We start from the raw sequence: 22012 nt of genomic DNA on the forward strand, positions 1-22012 counted from the left end.
CTGGAACTGAGCTGGTGATGGTTGGAGCTGAGCTGATGATTGTTAGAGCTCTGTTTGTGATAGTCGGAGCTGTGCTGGTGATTCTTAGAGCTCTGTTGGTGATTGCCAGAGATGTGCTTGTGATTGCCGGAACTGAGCTGCTGATTATTGGAGCTGAGCTGCTGATTGTTAGAGCTCTGTTTGTGATCGCAGGAGATGTGCTGGTGATTGCTGGAACAGATCTGTTGAATTTTGGAGCCGAGCTAGTGACTGCTGGAGCTGAGCCGGTGATAGCTAGAGCGGTGCTTGTCATTGTTGTAGCTGCACTGGTGATTGTTGGAGATGTACTGATGATTGCTGGAGTTGAGATGGTGATTGCTGGATCTGAGCTGGGGAATGTTGGATCAGAGCCGGTGATTGTTGGAGCTGTGCTAGTCTTTGTTGGAGCTGTGCTAGTGATTGTTGGAGCTGAGCTGCTGATTGTAAGAGCTGTGCTAGTGATTGCTGTAGATGTGCTGTGATAGCTGAAGCTGAGCTGGTGATTGCTGAAGCTGAGCTAGTGACTGTTGCAACTGTACTGGTGATTGTTAGAGCTCTACTTGTGAGAGCTATTTTAGTGATAGTTGGAGCTGAGCTGGTGATTGCTGGAGCCGAGCTGCTGATTGCTGGAGCTGAGCTGTTGATTGCTGGAGCTGAGTTGGTGATTGCTGGGGCTGAGCTGGTGATTGTTGGAACTGAACTGGTGATTGTTGGGGCTGATCTGGTGATTGTTGGAGCTGAACTGGTGATTGTTGAAACTGAACTGGTGATTGTTGGAGCTGAGCTGGTGATTGTTGGAGCTGAGCTGGTGATTGTTGGAGCTGAGCTGGTGATTGTTGGAGCTGAGCTGGTGATTGTTGGAGCTGAGCTGGTGATTGTTGGAGCTGAGCTGGTGATTGTTGGAGCTGAGCTGGTGATTGTTGGAACTGAGGTGGTGATTGCTGGAGCAGAGCTGGTGACTGTTGGAGCTGTGCTACTGATGGTTGGACCTGAGCTGATGATTGTTAGAGTTCTGTTTGTGATAGTCGGAGCTGTGCTGGTGATTCTTAGAGCTCCGTTGGTGATTGCCAGAGATGTGCTTGTGATTGCCGGAACTGAGCTGCTGATTGTTGGAGCTGAGCTGCTGATTGTTAGAGCTCTGTTTGTGATCGCAGGAGATGTGCTGGTGATTGCTGGAACAGATCTGTTGATTTTTGGAGCTGAGCTAGTGATTGCTGGAGCTGAGCCGGTGATAGCTAGAGCGGTGCTTGTCATTGTTGTAGCTGCACTGGTGATTGTTGGAGATGTACTGATGATTGCTGGAGTTGAGCTGGTGATTGCCGGAACTGAGCTGCTGATTGTTGGAGCTGTGCTGCTGATTGTTAGAGCTCAGTCTGTGATTGCTGGAGATGTGCTGCTGTTTGCTGGAGGTGATCTGGTGATTTTTGGAGCTGAGCAAGTGATTGCTGGAGCTGAGCCGGCAATAGCTGGAGTGGTGCGGGTGATTGTTACAGCTGTGCTGGTGATTGTTGGAGATGTACTGGTGAATGCTGGAGTTCAGCTGGTGATTGCTAGATCTGAGCTGGTGATTGCTGTACTTGAGCTGCAAAATTTTGGATCTGAGCTGGTGATTGTTCGATCTGTGCTAGTGATTGTTGGAGCTGTGTTTGTGATTGTTGGAGCTGTGTTTGTGATTGTTACAGCTGTGCTGCTGATTGCTGGAGATGTGCTGTGATAGCTGGAGCTGATCTGGTGATTGTTGGAGCTGAGCTGATGATTGTTGCATGTGTACTGATGATTGTTAGAGCTCTACTTGTGAGATTTAGTGATAGTTGGAGATGCTCTGGTGATTGCTGGAGCTGAGCTGGTGATTGCTGGAACTGAACTCTTGATTGCTGGAGCAAAGCTAGTGATTGTTAGAGCTAATCTGGTGATTCCTGGAGCTGAGCTGGTGATTACTGGAGCTGCGCTGGTGATTACTGGAGCTGCGCTGGTGATTACTGGAGCTGCGCTGGTGATTGTTGGAGCTGAGCTGGTGATTGTTGTGGTGCGGTGGTGATTGTTGGAGCTGAGCTGATGATTGTTAGAGCTCTGTTCACGATAGTTAGAGCTGTGCTGGTGATTCTTAGAGCTCTGTTGATGATTGCCAGAGATGTGCTGGTGATTGCCAGAGAAGTGCTGGTCATTGTTGGAGCTGTGCTGCTGATCTTTTGAGCTCTGTGTGTGATTGCAGGATATGTGCTGGTGATTGCTGGAGCAGATCTGGTGATTTTTGCAGCTGGGCTAGTGATTGGTGGAGCTGAGGCGGTGATAGCTGGAGCAGTGCCAGTTGTTGTTACAGCTGTGCTGGTGGTTGTTGGAGATTTATTGTCGAATGCTGGAGTTGAGCTGGCGAATTCTGGAACTGAGCTGGTGATTGCTTGATCTGAGCTGGGGAATGTTGGATCTGAGCTGGTGATTGATGGAGCTAGGCTAGTGATTGCAGGAGATTAGCTGGTGATTGCTGGAGCTGAGCTGGTGTTGTTGGAGCTGAGCTGGTGATTGTTGTAGCTGAGATTGTGATTGTTGGATCTTTTCTGATCATTGTTGGATCTATGCTTGTCATTGTTTGATCTGAGGTGATGATTGTTGGAGCTGTGATGGTGATTGTTCGTGCTATGCAGGTAATTGTTGTAGATGTGCTGTTGATTGTTGGAGATGTGCTATTGATTGTTCGAACTGAGCTAGTGATTCTTGGAACTGTGCTAGAGATTGTTGGAGCTGTGCTCGTGATGGTTAGAGCTGTGCTCCTGATTTCTGGAGCTTTGCTCTTGATTGTTGGAGCTGTGCTCCTGATTGTTGGAGCTGTGCTTGTGATGGTTGGAGTTTTGCTTGTAATTGTTGGAGCTGTGCTTGTGATTGTTGGAACTGAGCTGTTGATTGATAGAGCTGTGCTGGTGATTGCTGGAGCAGAGCTGGTCAATGTTGCATCTGTACTGGAGATTGTTAGAGCTCTAATTCTGAGAGCAATGGTAGTGATAGTTGGAGATGCGCTGGTGATTGCTGGAGCTGAGCTGTTGATTGCTGGAGCTGAGCTGTTGATTGCTGGAGCAAAGCTGGTGATTGCTGGATCTGATCTGGTGATTGTTGGAGCTGAGCTGGAGATTGTTGGAGCTGAGCTTGTGTTTGCTGGAGCTGAGCTGGTATTTGTTGGAGCTGAGCTGGTGATTGTTGTAATGTGGTGGTGATTGTTGGAGCTGAGCCGATGATTGTTAGAGCTCTGTTCGTCATAGTTGGAGCTCTGCTGGTGATTGCTGGAGTGGAGCTGGTCATTGTTGCATCTGTACTGGAGATTGTTAGAGCTCTAATTCTGAGAGCAATGGTAGTGATAGTTGGAGATGCGCTGGTGATTGCTGGAGCTGAGCTGTTGATTGCTGGAGCTGAGCTGTTGATTGCTGGAGCAAAGCTGGTGATTGCTGGAGCTGATCTGGTGATTGCCAGAGATGTGCTTGTGATTGCCGGAACTGCGCTGCTGATTGTTGGAGCTGTGCTGTTGATTGTTTCACCTCTGCTTGTGATTGCAGGATATGTGCTGGTGATTGCTGTAGCAGATCGGTGATTTTTGCAGCTGAGCTAGTGATTGGTGGAGCTGAGCTGATGATTGATGGAGCTGAGCTGTTAATTGTTGGATCTGTGCTGGTGATTGCTGGATCTGTGCTGGTGATTGTTGCATCTGTGCTGGTGAATCTTGTATCTGTGCCGGAGATTATTGCATGTGTGCTGCTGATTGTTGCATCTGTACTGGTGATTATTAGAGCTCTGTGGTCAATAGTTGGAGATGTAGTGGAGATTGCTGGAACTGAGCTGGTGATTGCTGGAGCTAGGCTGGTGATTGCAGGAGACTAGCTGGTGATTGCTGGAGCTGAGCTAGTGTTTGTTGGAGCTGAGCTGGTGATTGTTGTAGCTGAGATTGTGATTGTTGGATATTTTCTGATCATTGTTGGATCTATGCTTGTCATTGTTTGATCTGAGCTGATGATTGTTGGAGCTGTGATGGTGATTGTTGGAGATGTGCTGGTGATTGTAGTAGATGATCTGGTGATTGTAGGGGATGTGCTCGTGATTGTTGGAGATGTGTTGGTGATTGTTGGAGGTGTACTGGTGATTGTTGGAGCTGAGCTGGTGATAGTGGTATCTGTATTGATGATTGTTAGAGCTCTAATTCTGAGAGTTAGTGATAGTTGCAGATGCGCTGGTGATTGCTGGAGCTGAGCTGTTAATTACTGGAGCTGAGCTGGTGATCGCTGGAGCTGAGCTGGTGATCGCTGGAGCTGAGCTGGTGATCGCTGGAGCTGAGCTGGTGATTGCTGGAGCTGAGCTGGTGATTGTTGGAGCTGAGCTTGTGTTTGCTGGAGCTGAGCTGGTAATTGTTGGAGCTGAGCTCGTGATTGTTGTAGTGTGGTGGTGATTGTTGGAGCTGAGCCGATGATTGTTAGAGCTCAGTTCGTGATAGATGGAGCTCTGCTGGTGATTCTTAGAGCTCTGTTGATGATTGCCAGAGATGTGCTGGTGATTGCCAGACATGTGCTGGTGATTGCTGGAACTGAGCTGCTGATTCTTGGAGCTTTGCTGCTGTCTGTTTGAGGTCTGTTTGTGATTGCAGGATATGAGCTGGTCATTGCTGGAGCGGATCTGGTGATTTTTGAGCTGAGCAAGTGATTGGTGGCGCTGAGCCGATGATAGCTGGAGCAGTGCCAGTTATTGTTACAGCTGTGCTGGTTATTGTTGGAGATGTACTGGTGAATGCTGGAGTTGAACTGGTGATTTCTGGAACTGATCTGGTTATTGCTTGAGCTGATCTGGTGATTGCTGGAGCTGAGCTGGGGATTGCGGGAGCTGAGCTGCTGATTGCTGAAGCTGAGCTGCTGATTGCTGGAGCTGATCTGGTGATTACTGAAGCTGATCTGGTGATTGCTGGAGCTGAGCTGATGATTGCTGGAGCTGAGCTGATGATTGATGGAGCTGAGCTGTTGATTGTTCGAGCTGAGTTGGTGATTGTTTCATCTGTGCTGGTGATTGTTGGATCTGTGCTGGTGATTGTTGGATCTGTGCTGGTGATTGTTGCAACTGTGCTGGTGATTGTTGGATCTGTGCTGGTGATTGTTGGATCTGTGCTGGTGATTGTTGGATCTGTGCTGGTGATTGTTGCATCTGTACTGGTGATTATTAGAGCTCTGTTGGTGATCGTTGGAGATGTAGTGGTGATTGCTGGAACTGAGCTGGTGATTGCTGGAGCTAGGCTGGTGATTGCAGGAGATTAGCTGGTGTTTGCTGGAGCTGAGCTGGTGATTGTTGGAGCTGAGCTGGTGATTGTTGGAGCTGAGCTGGTGATTGTTGGAGCTGAGCTGGTGATTGTTGGAGCTGAGCTGGTGATTGTTGGAGCTGAGCTGGTGATTGTTGGAGCTGAGCTGGTGATTGTTGTAGCTGAGATTGTGATTGTTGGATCTTTTCTGATCATTGTTGGATCTATGCTGGTCATTGTTTGATCTGAGCTGATGATGTTGGAGATGTGATGGTGATTGTTCGTGCTGTGCAGGTAATTGTTGGAGATGTGCTGGTGATTGTTGGAGATGTGCTGGTGATTGTTGGAGATGATTTGGTGATTGTTGGAGATGTGCTTGTGATTGTTGGAGATGTGTTGGTGATTGTTGGAGTTGTACTGGTGATTGTTGGAGCTGACCTGGTGATTGTTAAAGCTCTGTTGGTGATAGTTGGTGCTGTGCTGGTGAATGTTTGTGATTGCCAGAGATTTGCTTTTGACTGCCGGAGCTTTGCTGGTGATTGCTAGAGCTTTGCTGGTGATTGCTGGAGCTGATCTGTTGATTGCTGGAGCTGAGCTGGTGATTGCTGGAGCTGTGCTGCTGTTTCTTGGAGCTTTGCTGCTGTCTGTTTGTGATCTGTTTGTGATTGCAGGATATGTGCCGTTGATTACTGGAGCAGATCTGTAAAATTTTCAGCTGAGCGAGTGATTGGTGGCGCTGAGCCGATGATAGCTGGAGCAGTGCCAGTTATTGTTACAGCTGTGCTGGTTATTGTTGGAGATGTACTGGTGAATGCTGGAACTGAGCTGGCGATTTCTGGAACTGAGCTGGTGATTGCTTGAGCTGAGCTGGTGATTATTGGATTTGAGCTGGTGATTGCTGGAGCTGAGCTGTTGATTGCAGGATCTGAGCTCCTGATTGCTGAAGCTGAGATGCTGATTGCTGGAGCTGATCTGGTGATTGCTGGAGCTGAGCTGATGATTGATGGAGCTGAGTTGTTAATTGTTGGATCTGTGCTGGTGATTGTTGGATCTGTGCTGGTGATTGTTGGATCTGTGCTGGTGATTGTTGGATCTGTGCTGGTGAATCTTGTATCTGTGCTGGAGATTATTGCATGTGTGCTGCTGATTGTTGCATCTGTACTGGTGATTATTAGAGCTCTGTTGGTGATCGTTGGAGATGTAGTGGTGATTGCTGGAACAGAGCTGGTGATTGCTGGAGCTAGGCTGGTGATTGCAGGAGATTAGCTGGTGTTTGCTGGAGCTGAGCTGGTGATTGTTGGAGCTGAGCTGGTGATTGTTGGAGCTGAGCTGGTGTTTGTTGTAGCTGAGATTGTGATTGTCGGATCTTTTCTGATCATTGTTGGATCTATGCTGGTCATTGTTTGATCTGAGCTGATGATTGTTGGAGCTGTGATGGTGATTGTTCGTGCTGTGCAGGTAGTTGTAGGAGATGTGCTGTGGACTTTTGGAGATGTGCTGGTGATTGGTGGAGATGATTTGGTGATTGTTGGAGATGTGCTTGTGATTGATGGAATGTATTGGTGATTGTTATTTTACTGGTGATTGTTGGAGCTGACCTGGTGATTGTTAAAGCTCTGTTGGTGATAGTTGGTGCTGTGCTGGTGAACGTTTGTGATTGCCAGAGATTTGCTTTTGACTGCCGGAGCTTTGCTGGTGATTGCTAGAGCTTTGCTGGTGATTGCCAGAGCTGATCTGGTGATTGCTGGAACTAATCTGGTGATTGCTGGAGCTGAACCAATATTTGCTGGAGCCTTGCCGGTGCTATTTAGAGCCATGCTGGTGATTGTTTGGGATGTGCTGGTAATTGCTGAAGCTGTGCTGGTGATTGTTTGAGCTGTGCTGGTGATTGTTTGAGCTGTGCTGGTGATTGTTTGAGCTGTGCTGGTGATTGTTGGATCTGTGCTGGTGATTGTTGGATCTGTGCTGGTGATTTTTGCATCTGTGCTGGTGATTGTTGGATCTGTGCTGGTGAATCTTGTAACTGTGCTGGAGATTATTGCATGTGTGCTGCTGATTGTTGCATCTGTACTGGTGATTATTAGAGCTCTGTTGGTGATCATTGGAGATGTAGTGGTGATTGCTGGAACTGAGCTGGTGATTGCTGGAACTGAGCTGGTGATTGCTGGGGCTAGGCTGGTGATTGTTGGAGCTGAGCTGGTGATTGTTATAGCTGAGCTGGTGATTGTTGTAGCTGAGATTGTGATTGTTGGATCTTTTCTGATCATTGTTGGATCTATGCTGGTCATTGTTTGATCTGAGCTGATGATTGTTGGAGCTGTGATGGTGATTGTTCGTGCTGTGCAGGTAATTGTAGGAGATGTGCTGTGGACTGTTGGAGATGTGCTGGTGATTGTTGGAGATGATTTTGTGATCGTTGGAGATGTGCTTGTGATTGTTGGAGATGTGTTGGTGATTGTTGGAGTTGTACTGGTGATTGTTGGAGCTGACCTGGTGATTGTTAAAGCTCTGTTGGTGATAGTTGGTGCTGTGCTGGTGAATGTTTGTGATTGCCAGAGATTTGCTTTTGACTGCCGGAGCTTTGCTGGTGATTGCTAGAGCTTTGCTGGTGATTGCTAGATCTGATCTAGTGATTGCTGGAGCTGTGCTGCTGTTTCTTGGAGCTTTGCTGCTGTCTGTTTGAGATCTGTTTGTGATTGCAGGATATGTGCTGGTGTTTGCTGGAGCAGATCTGGTGATTTTTGAGCTGAGCGAGTGATTGGTGGCGCTGAGCCGATGATAGCTGGAGCAGTGCCAGTTATTGTTACAGCTGTGCTGGTGATTGTTGGAGATGTACTGGTGAATGCTGGAGTTGAGCTGGCGATTTCTAGAACTGAGCTGGTGATTGCTTGAGCTGAGCTGGTGATTACTGGATTTGAGCTGGTGATTGCTGGAGCTGAGATGCTGATTGCTGGAGCTGATCTGGTGATTTCTGGAGCTGATCTGGTGATTGCTGGAGCTGAGCTGTTGATTGTTGGAGCTGAGCTGTTGATTGTTGGAGCTGAGCTGTTAATTGTTGGAGCTGAGCTGTTAATTGTTGGAGCTGAGCTGGTGATTGTTGGAGCTGAGCTGGTGTTTCATGGAGTGTGGTGGTGGTTGTTGTAGCTGAGCTGGTGATTGTTAGAGCTCTGTTGGAGATCGTTGGAGCTGTCCTGGTGATTCTTAGATCTCCGTTGGTGATTGCCCGAGATGTGCTGGTGATTGCCAGTGATGTACTGGTAATTACCGGAACTGAGCTGCTGATTGTGGTTGCAGTAGATGTGCTGGTGATTGTTACAGCTGTGCTGGAGATGTGGTGGAGATGTACTGGTGAATGCTGGAGTTGAGCTGGTGATTGCTGGATTTGAGCTGCTGATTGCTGGATATGAGCTGGCAATGTTAGTTCTGAACTGGTGATTGTTGGAGCTGTGCTCGTGATTGTTGGAGCTGCTGTGTTTGTGATTGTTGGAGCTGTGCTTGTGATTGTTGGAGCTGTGCTTGTGATTGTTGGAGCTGTGCTTGTGATTGTTGGAGCTGTGCTTGTGATTGTTGGAGCTCACCTGTTGATTGTTAGAGCTGTGCTGGTGATTCCTGGAGCTGAGCTGGTGATTGCTCTTTCTGATCTGGTGAGTGCTGAACCTGAGCTGATAATTGCTGGAGCTGAGCTGCCGGTTGCTGGCGCTGTGCTTGTGATTGCTGGAGCAGAGCTGTAGATTGTTGAATCTGAGCTGTTTATTGTTGGAACTGAGGTGGTGACTGTTGGAGATGTGCTAGTGATTGTTCGAACTGTGCTGGGGATAGCTGGAGCTGAGCTGGTGTTTGATGCAGATGTTTGGGTGATTGCTGGAGATGTTCTGGTGATTGTTTTAGCTGAAGTAATGATTGTTGGAGCTGTACTGGTGATTGATAGAGCTGTGCTGGTGATTGCTGGAGCTGTTTTTGTGATTGTTTGATCTGTGATGGTGATTGTTTGATCTGTGCTGGATATTGTTGGATCTGTGCTGGTGGTTGTTGGATCAGCTCTGTTGATTGTTGCATCTGTGCTGATGATTGTTGCATCTGTGCTGGTGTTGTTGCATCAGTGCTGGAGATTATTGCATGTGTGCTGGAGATTATTGCATGTGTGCTGGAGATTATTGCATGTGTGCTGGAGATTATTGCATGTGTGCTGGAGATTATTGCATGTGTGCTGGTGATTGTTTGATCTGTGCTGGTCTTGCTGGATCAGTGCTGGTGATTCTTGGATCAGGGCTGGTGATTGTTGCATCTGTGCTGGTGATTCTTGCATCTGTGCTGGTGATTATTAGAGCACTGTTGGTGATAGGTGGAGATGTACTGGTGATTGCTGGATCTGAGGTGGTGATTGCTGTAGCTTGACTGGTGATTGCAGGAGCTTATCAGATGTTTCTTGGAGCTGATCTGGTGATTGTTGGAGATAAGATTGCGGGTGTTTTATATGCTCTGTTTATTGTTTGATCTGAGCTGGTTATTGTTTGATCTGAGCTGGTGATTGTTGGAGCTGTGCTTGTGATTTTTGGAGGTGTGCTAGTGATTGTTGGAGCTGAACTGGTGATTGCTGGAGCCGTGCCGTTGATATTCAGGGCAGTGCTGATGATTGTTTGGGATGGGCTGTTAATTGCTGGAGCTGTGCCGAAGATTGTGGGAGCTGTGCTGGTGATTGTTGGAGCTGTGCTGGTGATTGCTGGAGCCGTGCCGATGATATTTAAGGCATTGCTAATGATTGTTTGGGATGGGCTGATAATTGCTGGAACTGTGCCGGAGATTGTGGGAGCTGTGCTGGTGATTGTTGGAGCTGTGCTGGTGATTGTTGGAGCTGTGCTGGTGATTGTTGGAGCTGAGCTGGTGATTGTTGGAGTTGAGCTGTTGATTGTTAGAGGATTGCTGCTGATTTTCTCAGATTTGCTGGTGATTGTTAGAGCACTCTTGGTGATAGTCAGTGTGGTGCTGGTGATTGCTGGAGCTGAGCTTGTGTTTGTTGGAGCTGAGCTGGTGATTTTTGGAGCTGTGCTGGTGATTGCTGGAGATGTGCTGATGAGTGCTGGAGCTGAGCTGGTGATTGCTTGAGGTGTGCTGGTGATTGCTGGAGATTTGGTGGTGATTGCAGGATCTGATGTTGGTGATGGAAGGATCTGATGTTGGTGAATGCAGGATCTGAGCTGTTGAGTTCTGGAGCTAAGATGGTGATTGCTGGAGATGTGCTAATGATTGCTGAGCTGAGCTGCTTACTGCTGGAACTGAGCTGGTGATTGTTGCAGCAGGGCTGGTGATTGTTAGAGCTCTGTTACTGATAGTTGGAGATGTGCTGGTGATATTTGGAGCTGAGCTGGTGATTGTTAGAACTCTGTTGCTGATTATCGGAGATGTGTTGGTGATTCCTAGTGCTCTGTTGCTGATTGCGATAAATGTGCTTGTGAAGGCAGGCCCTGTGATAGTGATTGTTGGAGCTGGGCTGCAGATTATTAGAGCTCTGTTTGCCATTACGGGATATGTGCTGGGGATTGTTGGAGCTTATCTGGTGATTTTCGGAGCTCTACAGGTTATAGCTGCCTCAGAGCCGGTGATAGAGGAGCAGAGCCGTTGATTGTTCGAGCTGTGCTGGTGATTGTTGGAGATGTGCTGGTGATTGGTAGAGCTGAGCTGGTGTTTGTTGGAGCTGAGCTTGGGAATGTTGGAGCTGAGATGTTGATTTTTGTAGCTGGGCTTGTGATTGTTGGAGGTGAGCTGGTGATTGTTGGAGCTGAGCTGGTGATTGTTGGAGGTGAGCTGGTGATTGTTGGAGGTGAGCTGGTGATTGTTGGAGGTGAGCTGGTGATTGTTGGAGGTGAGCTGGTGATTGTTGGAGCTGAGCTGATGATTTTTGGAACTGAGATGGTGATTGCTGCATCTGTTCTGGTGATTGTTAGAGCTCTAATTCTGAGAGCACTGTTAGTGATGGTTGGAGATGCGCTGGTGAATGCTAGACCTGAGCTGGTGATTATTGGAGCTGAGCGGGTGATTGTTGGATCTTTGCTGGTGATTGATGCATCTTTGCTGGTGATTGTTGTTTCTGTGCTGCTGATTCTTGGATCTGAGCTGCTGATTCTTGCATCTGAGCTGTTGATTGTTGCATCTCTGCTGCTGATTTTTTCATCTGTGCTGCTGATTTTTACATCTGTTTTGGTGATTTCCGTAGCTTTGCTGGTGATTGCCGGAAATTTGCCAGTGCTTGCTGGAGCTGATCTGGTGATTGCTCAAGCGGATCTGGTGATTGCTGGAGCTGAACTGTTGATTGCTGGAGCCGTGATATTTACAGCCGTGCTGGTGATTGTTTGGGATAGGTTGTTAATTGCTGGAGCTGTGGCGGTGATTTTAGAAGCTGTGCTGGTGTTTGTAGGAGCTGACCTGGGGATTGTTGGAGCTGAATTGTTGATTGTTAGAGGACTGCTGGTGATTTTCTCAGATGTGCTGGTGATTTTTAGAGCTCGCTTGGTGATAGTTGGAGTTGTGCTGGGGATTGCTGGAGATGAGCTGCAGATTGTTAGAGCTCCAGTTGGCATTGTGAGACATGTGCTGGGGATTGTTGGAGCTTATCTGGTGATTTTTGGAGCTGCTCAGGTGATTGCTGGAGCAGAGCCGGTGATTGTTAGAGCTGTGCTGGTGATTGTTGGAGATGAACTGATGATTGTTGGGGCTGAGCTGATGCTTGTCGGAGCTGAGCTGGGGAATGTTGGAACTGAGCTGTTGATTTTTGGACCTGGGCTTGTGATTGTTGGAGCTGAGCTGGTGGTTGTTGGAGCTGAGCTGCTGATTGTTAGAGCTCTGTTCGTGATACGTAGAGCTTCGCTGGTGATTCTTAGAGCTCTGTTGATGATTCCCAGAGATGTGGTGTTGATTGCCAGAGATGTGCTGGTGATTTCCGGAACTGAGCTGCTGATTGTTGGAGCTGTGCTGCTGATTGTAAGAGCTCTGTTTGAGATTGCAGGAGATGTGCTACTGATTTTTACAGCTGTGGTGGAGATTGTTGTAGTTGAGCTAGTGATTGCTGGATCTGGGCTGCTGATTGCTGGATCTGGGCTGCTGATTGCTGGATCTGAGCTGGGAATGTTGGATCTGAACGTGTGATTGTTGGAGCCGAGCTAGTGATTGTTGGAGCTGTGGTTGTGATTGTTGGAGCTGAGCTGGTGATTCCTAGAGCTGAGCTGGTGATTGCTGGGGCTGATCTGGTGATTGCTGGAGCGGAGCTGTAGATTGTTGAATCTGAGCTGTTTATTGTTGGAGCTGAGCTGGTGACTGTTGGAGATGTGCTAGTGATTGTTCGAACTGCGCTGGGGATAGCTGGAGCTGGGCTGGTGATTGATGCAGATGTATTGGTGATTGCTGGAGATGTTCTAGTGATTGTTTTAGCTGAAGTGGTGATTGTTGGAGCTGTGCTTGTGATTGATGGAGCTGTGCTGGTGATTGCTGGAGCTGCCTTTGTGATTGTTTGATCTGTGCTGGTGGTTGTTGGATCTGTGCTGATGATTGTTGCATCTGTGCTGGTGATTCTTATATCTGTGCTGGTGATTGTTGCATGTATCTCTTGCTGATAGTTGGAGATGTACTGGTGATTGCTGGAGCTGAGCTGGGGATTGCTAGAGCTGGGCTGGTGATTGCTGGAGCTTAGCTGGTGATTGCTGGAGCTTATCAGGTGTTTCTTGGAGCTGAGCTGTTGATTGTTGGCGTTGAGATTGTGAGTGTTGTATCTGCTCTGGTCAATTTTGGACCTGTGCTGGTTATTGTTTGATCTGAGCTGATGATTGTTGGAGGTGTGCTAATGATTCTTGGAGCTGTGCAGGTGATTGGTGGAGCTGTGCAGGTGATTGTGGGAGATGTGCTGATGATTTTTGCAGATGCGCTTGTGATTGTTGGAGATGGGCTGGTGATTGTTGTGGATGTGCTGGTGATTGTTGGAGATGTGCTGGTGATTGCTTGGCATGCGCTGGTTACTGTTGGAGATGTGCTGGTGATTGTCAGAGATGTGCTGGTGATTGTTGCAGAAGTGCTTGTGATTTTCGGAGATGCGCTGGTGATTGTTGGTGCTGTGCTGGTAATTGCCGGAGCTTTGCCGGTGATTGCTAGAGCTGATCTGGTGATTGCTAGAGCTGATCTGGTGATTCCTGGAGCTGATCTGGTGATTGCTGGAGCTGAACTGGTGATTGCTGGAGCTGTACCGATGATATTTAGAGCAGTGCTGATGATTGTTTAGGATGGGCTGGTAATTGCCGCAGCTGTGCCGGTGGTTGTGTGAGCTGTGCTGGTGATTGCTGGAGCTGAACTGGTGATTGCTGGAGCTGAGTTGTTGATTGTTAGAGGATGCTGCTGATTTTCTCAGATTTGCTGGTGATTGTTAGAGAACTCTTGGTGATAATCGGAGTTGTGCTGGTGATTGCTGGAGCTGAGCGTGTGTTTGTTGGAGCTGAGCTGGTGATTTTTGGAGCTGTGCTGGTGATTGCTGGAGATGTGTTGATGAGTGCTTGAGCTGAGCTGGTGATTGCTGGAGATGTGTTGGTGATTCCAGGATCTAATGTTGGTGATTGAAGGATCTGATGTTGGTGAATGCAAGATCTGAGCTGGTGATTGCTGGAAATGTGATATTGAGTGCTGAGCTTAGCTGCCTATTGCTTGAACTGAGCTGGTGATTGTTGGAGCAAGGCTGGTGATTGTTACAGCTCTGTTAGTGAGAGTTGGGGATGTGCTGGTGATATTTGGAGCTGAGCTGGTGATTGTTAGAACTCTATTGTTGATTATCGGAGATGTGCTGGTGATTCCTAGTGCTCTGTTGGTGATTGCGTTAGATATGCTTGTGAAGGCTGGCCCTGCGACAGTGATTGTTGGAGCTGAGCTGCAGATTGTTAGGGCTCTGTTTGCCATTGTGGGATATTTGCAGGGGATTGTTGGAGCTTATCTGGTGATTTTCGGAGCTCTACAGGTTATAGCTGCCTCAGAGCCGGTGATGGTGGAGCAGAGCCGCTGATTCTTCGAGCTGTGCTGGTGATTGTTGGAGATGTGCTGGTGGTTGTTAGAGCTCCGTTAGTGATATGTGGAGCTGTGCTGGTGATTCTTAGAGCTCTGTTGATGATTGCCAGCGATGTGCTGGTGATTGGCATAGATGTGCTGGTCATTGCCGGAACTGAGCTGCTGATTGTTTGCGCTCTGCTGCTGATTGTTAGAGCTCTGTTTGTGATTGCAGGAGATGTGCTGCTGATTGCTGGAGCAGATCTGGTGATTTTAAGAGCTGAGCTAGTGATTGGTGCAGCTGAGCCGGTGATAGCTGGAGCAGTGCCGCTGATTGTTACAGATTTGCTGGTGATTGTTGGAGATGTACTGGTGAATGCTTTAGTTGAGCTGGTGATTGCTGGAACAGAGCTTGTGATTCCTGGATCTGAGCTGGGGAATGATGGATCTGTGCTTGTGATTGTTGGAGCTGAACTGTTGATTCTTGGAGCAGTGCTGGTGATTGCTGTAGATTTGTTGTGATAGCTACAGCTGAGCTGGTGATTGCTAGAGCTGAGCTGGTGATTTCTGCACCTGTACTGTTGATTGTAAGAGCTCTAATTCTGAGAGCACTGTTAGTGATAGTTGGAGATGCGTTTGTGATTGCTGGAGCTGAGCTGCTGATTGCTGGAGCTGAGCTAGTGATTGCTGGAGCTGAGCTGTTGATTATTCGAGCTGAGCGAGTGATTGTTGGATCTGTGCTGGTGATTGTTGCATCTGTGCTGGTGATTCTTGGATCTGTGCTGGAGATTATTGCATGTGTGCTGGTGATTGTTGCAACTTTGCTGCTGATTCTTGCATCTGAGCTGCTGATTCTTGCATCTGAGCTGGTGATTGTTGCATCGATGCTGCTGATTGTTGCATCTGTGCTGGTGATTGCCTGAGCTTTGCTGGTAATTGCTGGAGCTTTGCTGGTGATTGCTGGAGCTGATCTGGTGATTGCTCAAACAGATCTGGTGGTTGCTGGAGATGAACTGGTGATTGTTGGAGCTGAGCTGACGATTGAGGCAGTTGAGCTGCTGTTTGCTGGAGCTGAGCTAGTGATTGCTGGAGCTGAACTGTTGATTGTTGCATCTGTGCTGGTGATTGTTGCATCTGTGCTGGTGATTGTTGCATCTGTGCTGGTGATTGTTGCATCTGTGCTGGTGATTCATGGATCGGTGCTGGAGATTATAGCATGTGTGCTCGTGATTGTTGCAACTTTGCTGCTGATTCTTGCATCTGAGCTGCTGATTGTTGCATCTGAGCTGGTGATTGTTGCATCTGTTCCGCTGATTGTTGCATCTGTGCTGGTGATTGCCGGAGCTTTGCTGGTGATTGCTCAAGCGGATCTGGTGATTGCTGGAGCTGAACTGGAGATTACTGGAGCCGTGCCGGTGATATTTAGTGCCGTGCTGGTGATTGTTTGGGATGGGCAGTTAATTGCTGGAGCTGTGGCAGTGATTTTGGGAGCTGTGCTGGTGATTGTAGGAGCTGAGCTGGTGATTGTTGGAGCTGAGTTGTTGATTATTAGAGGAGTGCTGCTAATTTTCTCAGATTTGCTGGTGATTGTTAGAGCACTCTTGGTGATAGTCGGAGTTGTGCTGGTGATTGTTGGAGCTGAGCTTGTATTTGTTGGAGCTGAGCTGGTGATTTTTGGAGCTGAGCTGGTGATTGCTGGCGATATGCTGATGAGTGCTGGAGCTGAGCTGGTGATTGCTGGAGGTGTGCTGGTGATTGCTGGAGATTTGCTGGTGATTGCAGGATCTGATGTTGGGATTTGCAGGATCTGATGTTGGTGAATGCAGGATCTCAGCTGGTGATTGCTGGAGCTAAGATGCTGATTGCTGGAGATGTGCTATTGATTGCTGAGCTTAGCTGCTTATTGCTGGAACTGAGCTGGTGATTGTTGGAGCAAGGCTGGTGATTGTTAGAGCTCTGTTAGTGATAGGTGGAGATGTGCTGGTGATATTTGGTGCTGAGCTGGTGATTGTTAGAACTCAGTTGTTGATTAACGGGGGTGTGTTGGTGATTGCTAGTGCTCTGTTGGTGATGGCGATAGATATGCTTGTGAAGGCTGGCCATGAGATAGTGATTGTTGGAGCTGAACTCCAGATTGTTAGAGCTCTTTTTGCCATCGCGGGATATGTGCTGGGGATTGTTGGAGTTTATCTGGTGATTTTCGGAAATCTACAGGTCAGTGCTGGAGCAGAGCCCGTGATAGTGGAGCAGTGCCGTTGATTGTTAGATTGGAGCTGAGCTGATGATTGTGAGAGCTCTGTTCATGATATGTGGAGCTGTGCTGGTGATTCTTAGAGCTTTGTTGATGATTGCCAGAGATGTGCTGGTGAAGGCCAGAGATGTGCTGATGATTGCCGGAACTGAGCTGCGGATTGTTTGCGCTCTGCTGCTGATTGTTAGAGCTCTGTTTGTGATCGCAGGAGATGTGCTGCTGATTGCTGGAGCAGATCTGGTGATTTTTGGAGCCTAGTTCATGATTGGTGGAGCTGAACGTGTGATAGCTGGAGCATTGCGTGTGCTTGTTACAGGTTTGCTGGTGATTGTTGGAGATGTACTGGTGAATGCTGTATTTGAGCTGGTGATTGCTGGAACAGAACTTATGATTGCTGGATCTGAGCTGGGGAATGTTGGATCTGTGCGTGTGATTGTTGGAGCTGAACTGATGATTGTTGGAGCAGTGCTGGTGATTGCTGGAGATTTGTTTTGATAGCTAGTGCTGAGGTGGTGATTGCTGGAGCAGAGCTGGTGATTGCTGCATCTTTACTGGTGTTTGTTAGAGCTCTCATTCTGAGAGCACTGTTAGTGATAGTTGGAGATGCGCTGGTGATTGCTGGAGCTGAGCTGACGATTTCGGCAGCTGAGCTGATGATTGCTGGAGCTGAGCTAATGAATGCTGGAGCTGAGCTGTTGATTATTGGAGCTGAGTGGGTGATTGTTGGAACTTTGCTGTTGATTGTTGCATCTGTGCTGCTGATTGTTGTATCTGTGCTGGTGATTGCCAGATCTTTGCTGGTGATTTCTGGAGCTGATCTGGTGATTGCTCAAACGGAACTAGTGATTGATGGTGCTGAACTGGTGATTGCTGGAGCCGTGCTGGTGATATTCAGAGCCGTGCTGGTGATTGTTTGGGATGGGCTGTTAATTGCTGGCGCTGTGGTGGTGATTTTGTGTGCTGTGCTGGTGATTGTAGGAGCTGAGCTGGTAATTGTTGGAGCTGAGTTGTTGATTGTCAGAGGAGTGCTGGTGATTTTCTCAGATGTGCTGGTGATTGTTAGAGCTCTCTTGGTCATCGTCGGAGTTGTGCTGGTGATTGCTGGAGCTGAACTGGTGATTGCTGGATATGTACTGGTGATTGTTTGAGATGTGCTTGTTATTGTTGGAGATGTGCTGGTGATTGCCGGAGATGGGCTGGTGTTTGCTGGAGCTGAACTTGTGATTGCTGGATATGTGCTAGTGGTTGTTGGAGCTGAGCTGGTGATTGCTGGAGATGTGCTGATGATTGCTGGAGCTGAGCTGGTGATTGCTGGAGATGTGCTGCTGATTGCAGGAGCCGAGCTGGTGATTTTTAGAGCTCTGTTGTTGATTATCGGAGATGTGCTGGTGATTCCTAGTTTTCTGTTGGTGATTGCGATAGATTTGCTTGTGAAGGCCAGCCCTGAGATAGTGATTGTTGGAGCTGAGCTTCAGATTGTTGAACTTCATTTGGCATTGCAGGAGATGTCCTGGGGATTGCTGGAGCTTCCCTGGTGATTTTCGGCGCTGCTCAGGTGATTGCTGGAGCAGAGCCGGTGATAGTGGAGCACTGCCGTTGATTGTTAGAGCTGTGCTGGTGATTGTTAGAGATGCGCTGGTGATTGTTGGAGCTCAGCTGGTGCTTGTCGGAGCTGAGCTGGGGAATGTTCGAGCTGAGCTGTTGATTTTTGGAGTTGGGCTTGTGATTGTTGGAGCTGAGCTCGTGGTTGTTGGAGCTGAGCTGGTGATTCCTAGAGCTCGGTTGATGATTGCCAGAGATGTGCTGTTGATTGCCAGAGATGTGCTGGTGATTGCTGGAACTGAGCTGCTGATTGTTGGAGGTGTGCTGCTGATTGTTAAGAGCTCTGTTTGTGATTGCAGGAGATTTGCACTGATTGCCTGAGCAGATCTTGTGATTTTTGGAGCTGAGCTAGTGATTGCATGAGCTGAGCGGTTGATAGCTGGAGCTGTGCCGGTGATTGTCACATCTTTGCTGGTAATTTTTGGACCTGTGCATGTGATTGTTGGAGCTGTGCTCATGCATGTTGGAGCTGTGATTGTGATTGTTGGAGCTGTGCTTGTGATTGCTGGAGATGTGCGTTGATAGCTGGAGCTGAGCCAGTGACTGCTGGAGCTAAGCTGGTGATTGCTGGAGCTGAGCTGGTGATTGCTGGAGCAGAGCTGGTGATTGATGTCACTGAGCTGGTGATTGTTGGAGTTTGATGGTGATTGTTGGAGCTGTGCTTGTGATTGTTGGAGCTGTGCTGATGATTGTTAGAGCTCTGTTCGTGAAAGTTGGAGCTGTGCTGGTGATTCTTAGAGCTCTCTTTGTGATTGCTGGAGATGTGTGGGCGATTGCCAGAGCATGCTGCCGATTGCCAGAGGTGAGCTGCTGATTGTTGGAGTTGTGCTGCTGAATGTTAGAGCTCTGGTTGTGATTGCAGCAGATGTGCTGTTGATTGCTGGAGCTGAGCTGGTGTTTGTTGGAGCTGAGCTGGTGATTGTTGTAGCTGAGATTGTGATTGTTGGATCTTTTCTGATCATTGTTGGATCTATGCTGGTCATTGTTTGATCTGAGCTGATGATGGTGATTGTAGGAGATGATCTGGTGATTGTAGGGGATGTGCTGTTGATTTTGGAGATGTGCATGTGATTGTTGGAGATGTGTTGGTGATTGTTGGAGTTTTTCTGGTGATTGTTGGAGCTGAGCTGGTGATAGTGGCATCTGTATTGATGATTGTTAGAGCTCTAATTCTGAGAGTTAGTGATAGTTGCAGATGCGCTGGTGATTGCTGGAGCTGAGCTGGTGATTGCTGGAGCTGATCTGGTGATTGCTGGAGCTGATCTGGTGATTAATGGAGCTGAGCCGGTGATTGTTGGAGCTGAGCTTGTGATTGTTGGAGCTGAGCTGGTAATTGTTGGAGCTGAGCTCGTGATTGTTGTAATGCGGTGGTGATTGTTGGAGCTGAGCCGATGATTGTTAGAACTCAGTTCATGATAGATGGAGCTCTGCTGGTGATTCTTAGAGCTCTGTTGATGATTGCTAGAGATGTGCTTGTGATTGCCAGAGATGTGCTGGTGATTGCTGCAACTGAGCTGATGTTTGTTGGAGCTTTGCTGTTGTCTGTTTGAGATCTGTTTGTGATTGCAGGATATGTGCTGGTGATTGCTGGAGTAGATCTGGTGATTTTTGAGCTGAGCGAGTGATTGGTGGCGCTGAGCCGATGATAGCTGGAGCAGTGCCAGTTATTGTTACACCTGAGCTGGTGATTGTTGGAGATGTTCTGGTGAATGCTGGAGTTGAGCTGGTGAATTGTTGGAGCTGAGCTGGTGATTGTTGTAGCTGAGATTGTGATTGTTGGATCTTTTCTGATCATTGTTGGATCTATGCTGGACATTGTTTGATCTGAGCTGAAGATTGTTGGAGCTGTGATTGTGATTGTTCGTGCTGTGCAGGTAATTATAGGAGACGTGCTGGTGATTGTTGGAGATGATTTGGTGATTGTTGGAGATTTGCTTGTGATTATTGGAGATGTGTTGGTGATTGTTGGAGTTGTACTGGTGATTGTTGGAGCTGACCTGGTGATTGTTAAAGCTCTGTTTGTGATAGTTGGTGCTTTGCTGGTGAATGTTTGTGATTGCCAGAGATTTGCTTTTGACTGCCGGAGCTTTGCTGGTGATTGCTAGAGCTTTGCTCGTGATTGCTAGAGCTGATCTGGTGATTGCTGGATATGTGCTTGTGGTTGTTGGAGCTGAGCTGGTGATCTTGCGAACTGTGCTGGTGATTGCTGGAGATGTGCTGATGAGTGCTACATCTGAGCAGGTGATTGATGGAGATCTGCTGGTGATTGCTGGCAATGTGCTGGTGATTGTTGCATCTGTACTGGTGATTGTTAGAGCTCTAATTTTGAGAGCTCTGTTAGTAATAGTTGGAGCTGCGCTGATGATTGCTAGAGCTGAGCTGGTGAGTGCTGGAGCTGAGCATTTGATTTTTGGAGCTGAGCTGACGATTGCTGGAGCAGAGCTGGTGATTCCTGGAGCTGAGCTGGTTATTTTTGAAGCTGATCTGCTGATTGTTGGAGCTGAGCTGCTGATTGTTGGAGCTGAGCTGGTGCTTGTTTGAGCTGAAGTGTTGATTGTTGGAGAAGTGCTTGTGATTCTTGGAGATGCGCTGGTGATCGTTGGAAGTGTGCTGGTGACTGTTGGAGTTGTGCTGGTGATTGTTGGCGCTGAGCTGGTGATTGTTAAAGCTCTGTTAGTGATAGTTGGTGCTGTGCTGGTGAATGTTTGTGATTGCCGAGCTTTTCTGGTGTTTGCCACAGCTTTGCTGGTGATTGCTGGAGCTGATCTGATGATTTCTGGAGCTTATCTGGTGATAGCTGGAGCTGAACTGGTGATTGCTGGAGCTGTGCTGGTGATATTTAGAACCGTGCTGGTGATTGTTTTGGATGGGCTTGTTATTCTTGGAGCTGAGCTGGTGATTGCTAGATATGTGCTGGTGGATTTTGGAGCTCAGCTGGTGGTTGTTGGAGATGTGCTGGTGAATGCTGGAGATGGGCTGATGTTTGCTGGAGCTGAGCTGCTGATTGCTGGAGATGTGCTGGTGATTGTTGCATCTGTACTGGTGATTGTTAGAGCTATAATTGTGAGTGCTCTGTTATTGATAGTTGGAGATGCGCTGGTGATTGCTGAAGCTGAGTTCGTGATTGCTGGAGCTAAGCTGTTGATTGCAGGAGCTGAGCTGGTGATTCTTGGAGCAGCGCTGGTGATTCTTGGAGCAGTGCTGGTGATTCTTGGAGCAGCGCTGGTGATTCTTGGAGCAGCGCTGGTGATTGTTGGAGCACAGCTGGTGATTGTTGGAGCTGAGCTGGTGCTTCATGGAGTGCGGTGGTGGTTGTTGTAGCTGAGCTGGTGATTGTTAGAGCTCTGTTGGAGATCATTGGAGCTGTCCTGGTGATTCTTAGATCTCCGTTAGTGATTGCCCGAGATGTGCTGGTGATTGCCAGTGATGTACTGGTAATTACCGGAACTGAGCTGCAGATTGTTGGAGCTGTGCTGCTGATTGTTAGAGGTCTGTTTGTGATTGCAGGAGATGTGCTGGTGATTGTTACAGCTGTGCTGGAGATGTGATGGAGATGTACTGGTGAATGCTGGAGTTGAGCTGGTGATTGCTGGACTTGAGCTGGTGATTGCTGGATATGAGCTGGGAATGTTATATCTAAACTGGTGATTGCTGCAGCTGAGCTAGTGATTGCTGCAGCTGTGCTAGTGATTGCTGGAGCTGTGGTTGTGATTGTTGGAGCTGTGCTTGTGATTGTTGGAGCTGTGCTTGTGATTGTTGGAGCTGTGCTTGTGATTGTTGGAGCTGTGCTTGTGATTGTTGGAACTGTGCTTGTGATTGTTGGAGCTGTGCTTGTGATTGTTGGAGCTGTGCTTGTGATTGTTGGAGCT

The sequence above is a fragment of the Carcharodon carcharias genome, chromosome 8 (assembly GCF_017639515.1).
Source record: "Carcharodon carcharias isolate sCarCar2 chromosome 8, sCarCar2.pri, whole genome shotgun sequence".
NCBI lineage: Eukaryota > Metazoa > Chordata > Chondrichthyes > Lamniformes > Lamnidae > Carcharodon > Carcharodon carcharias.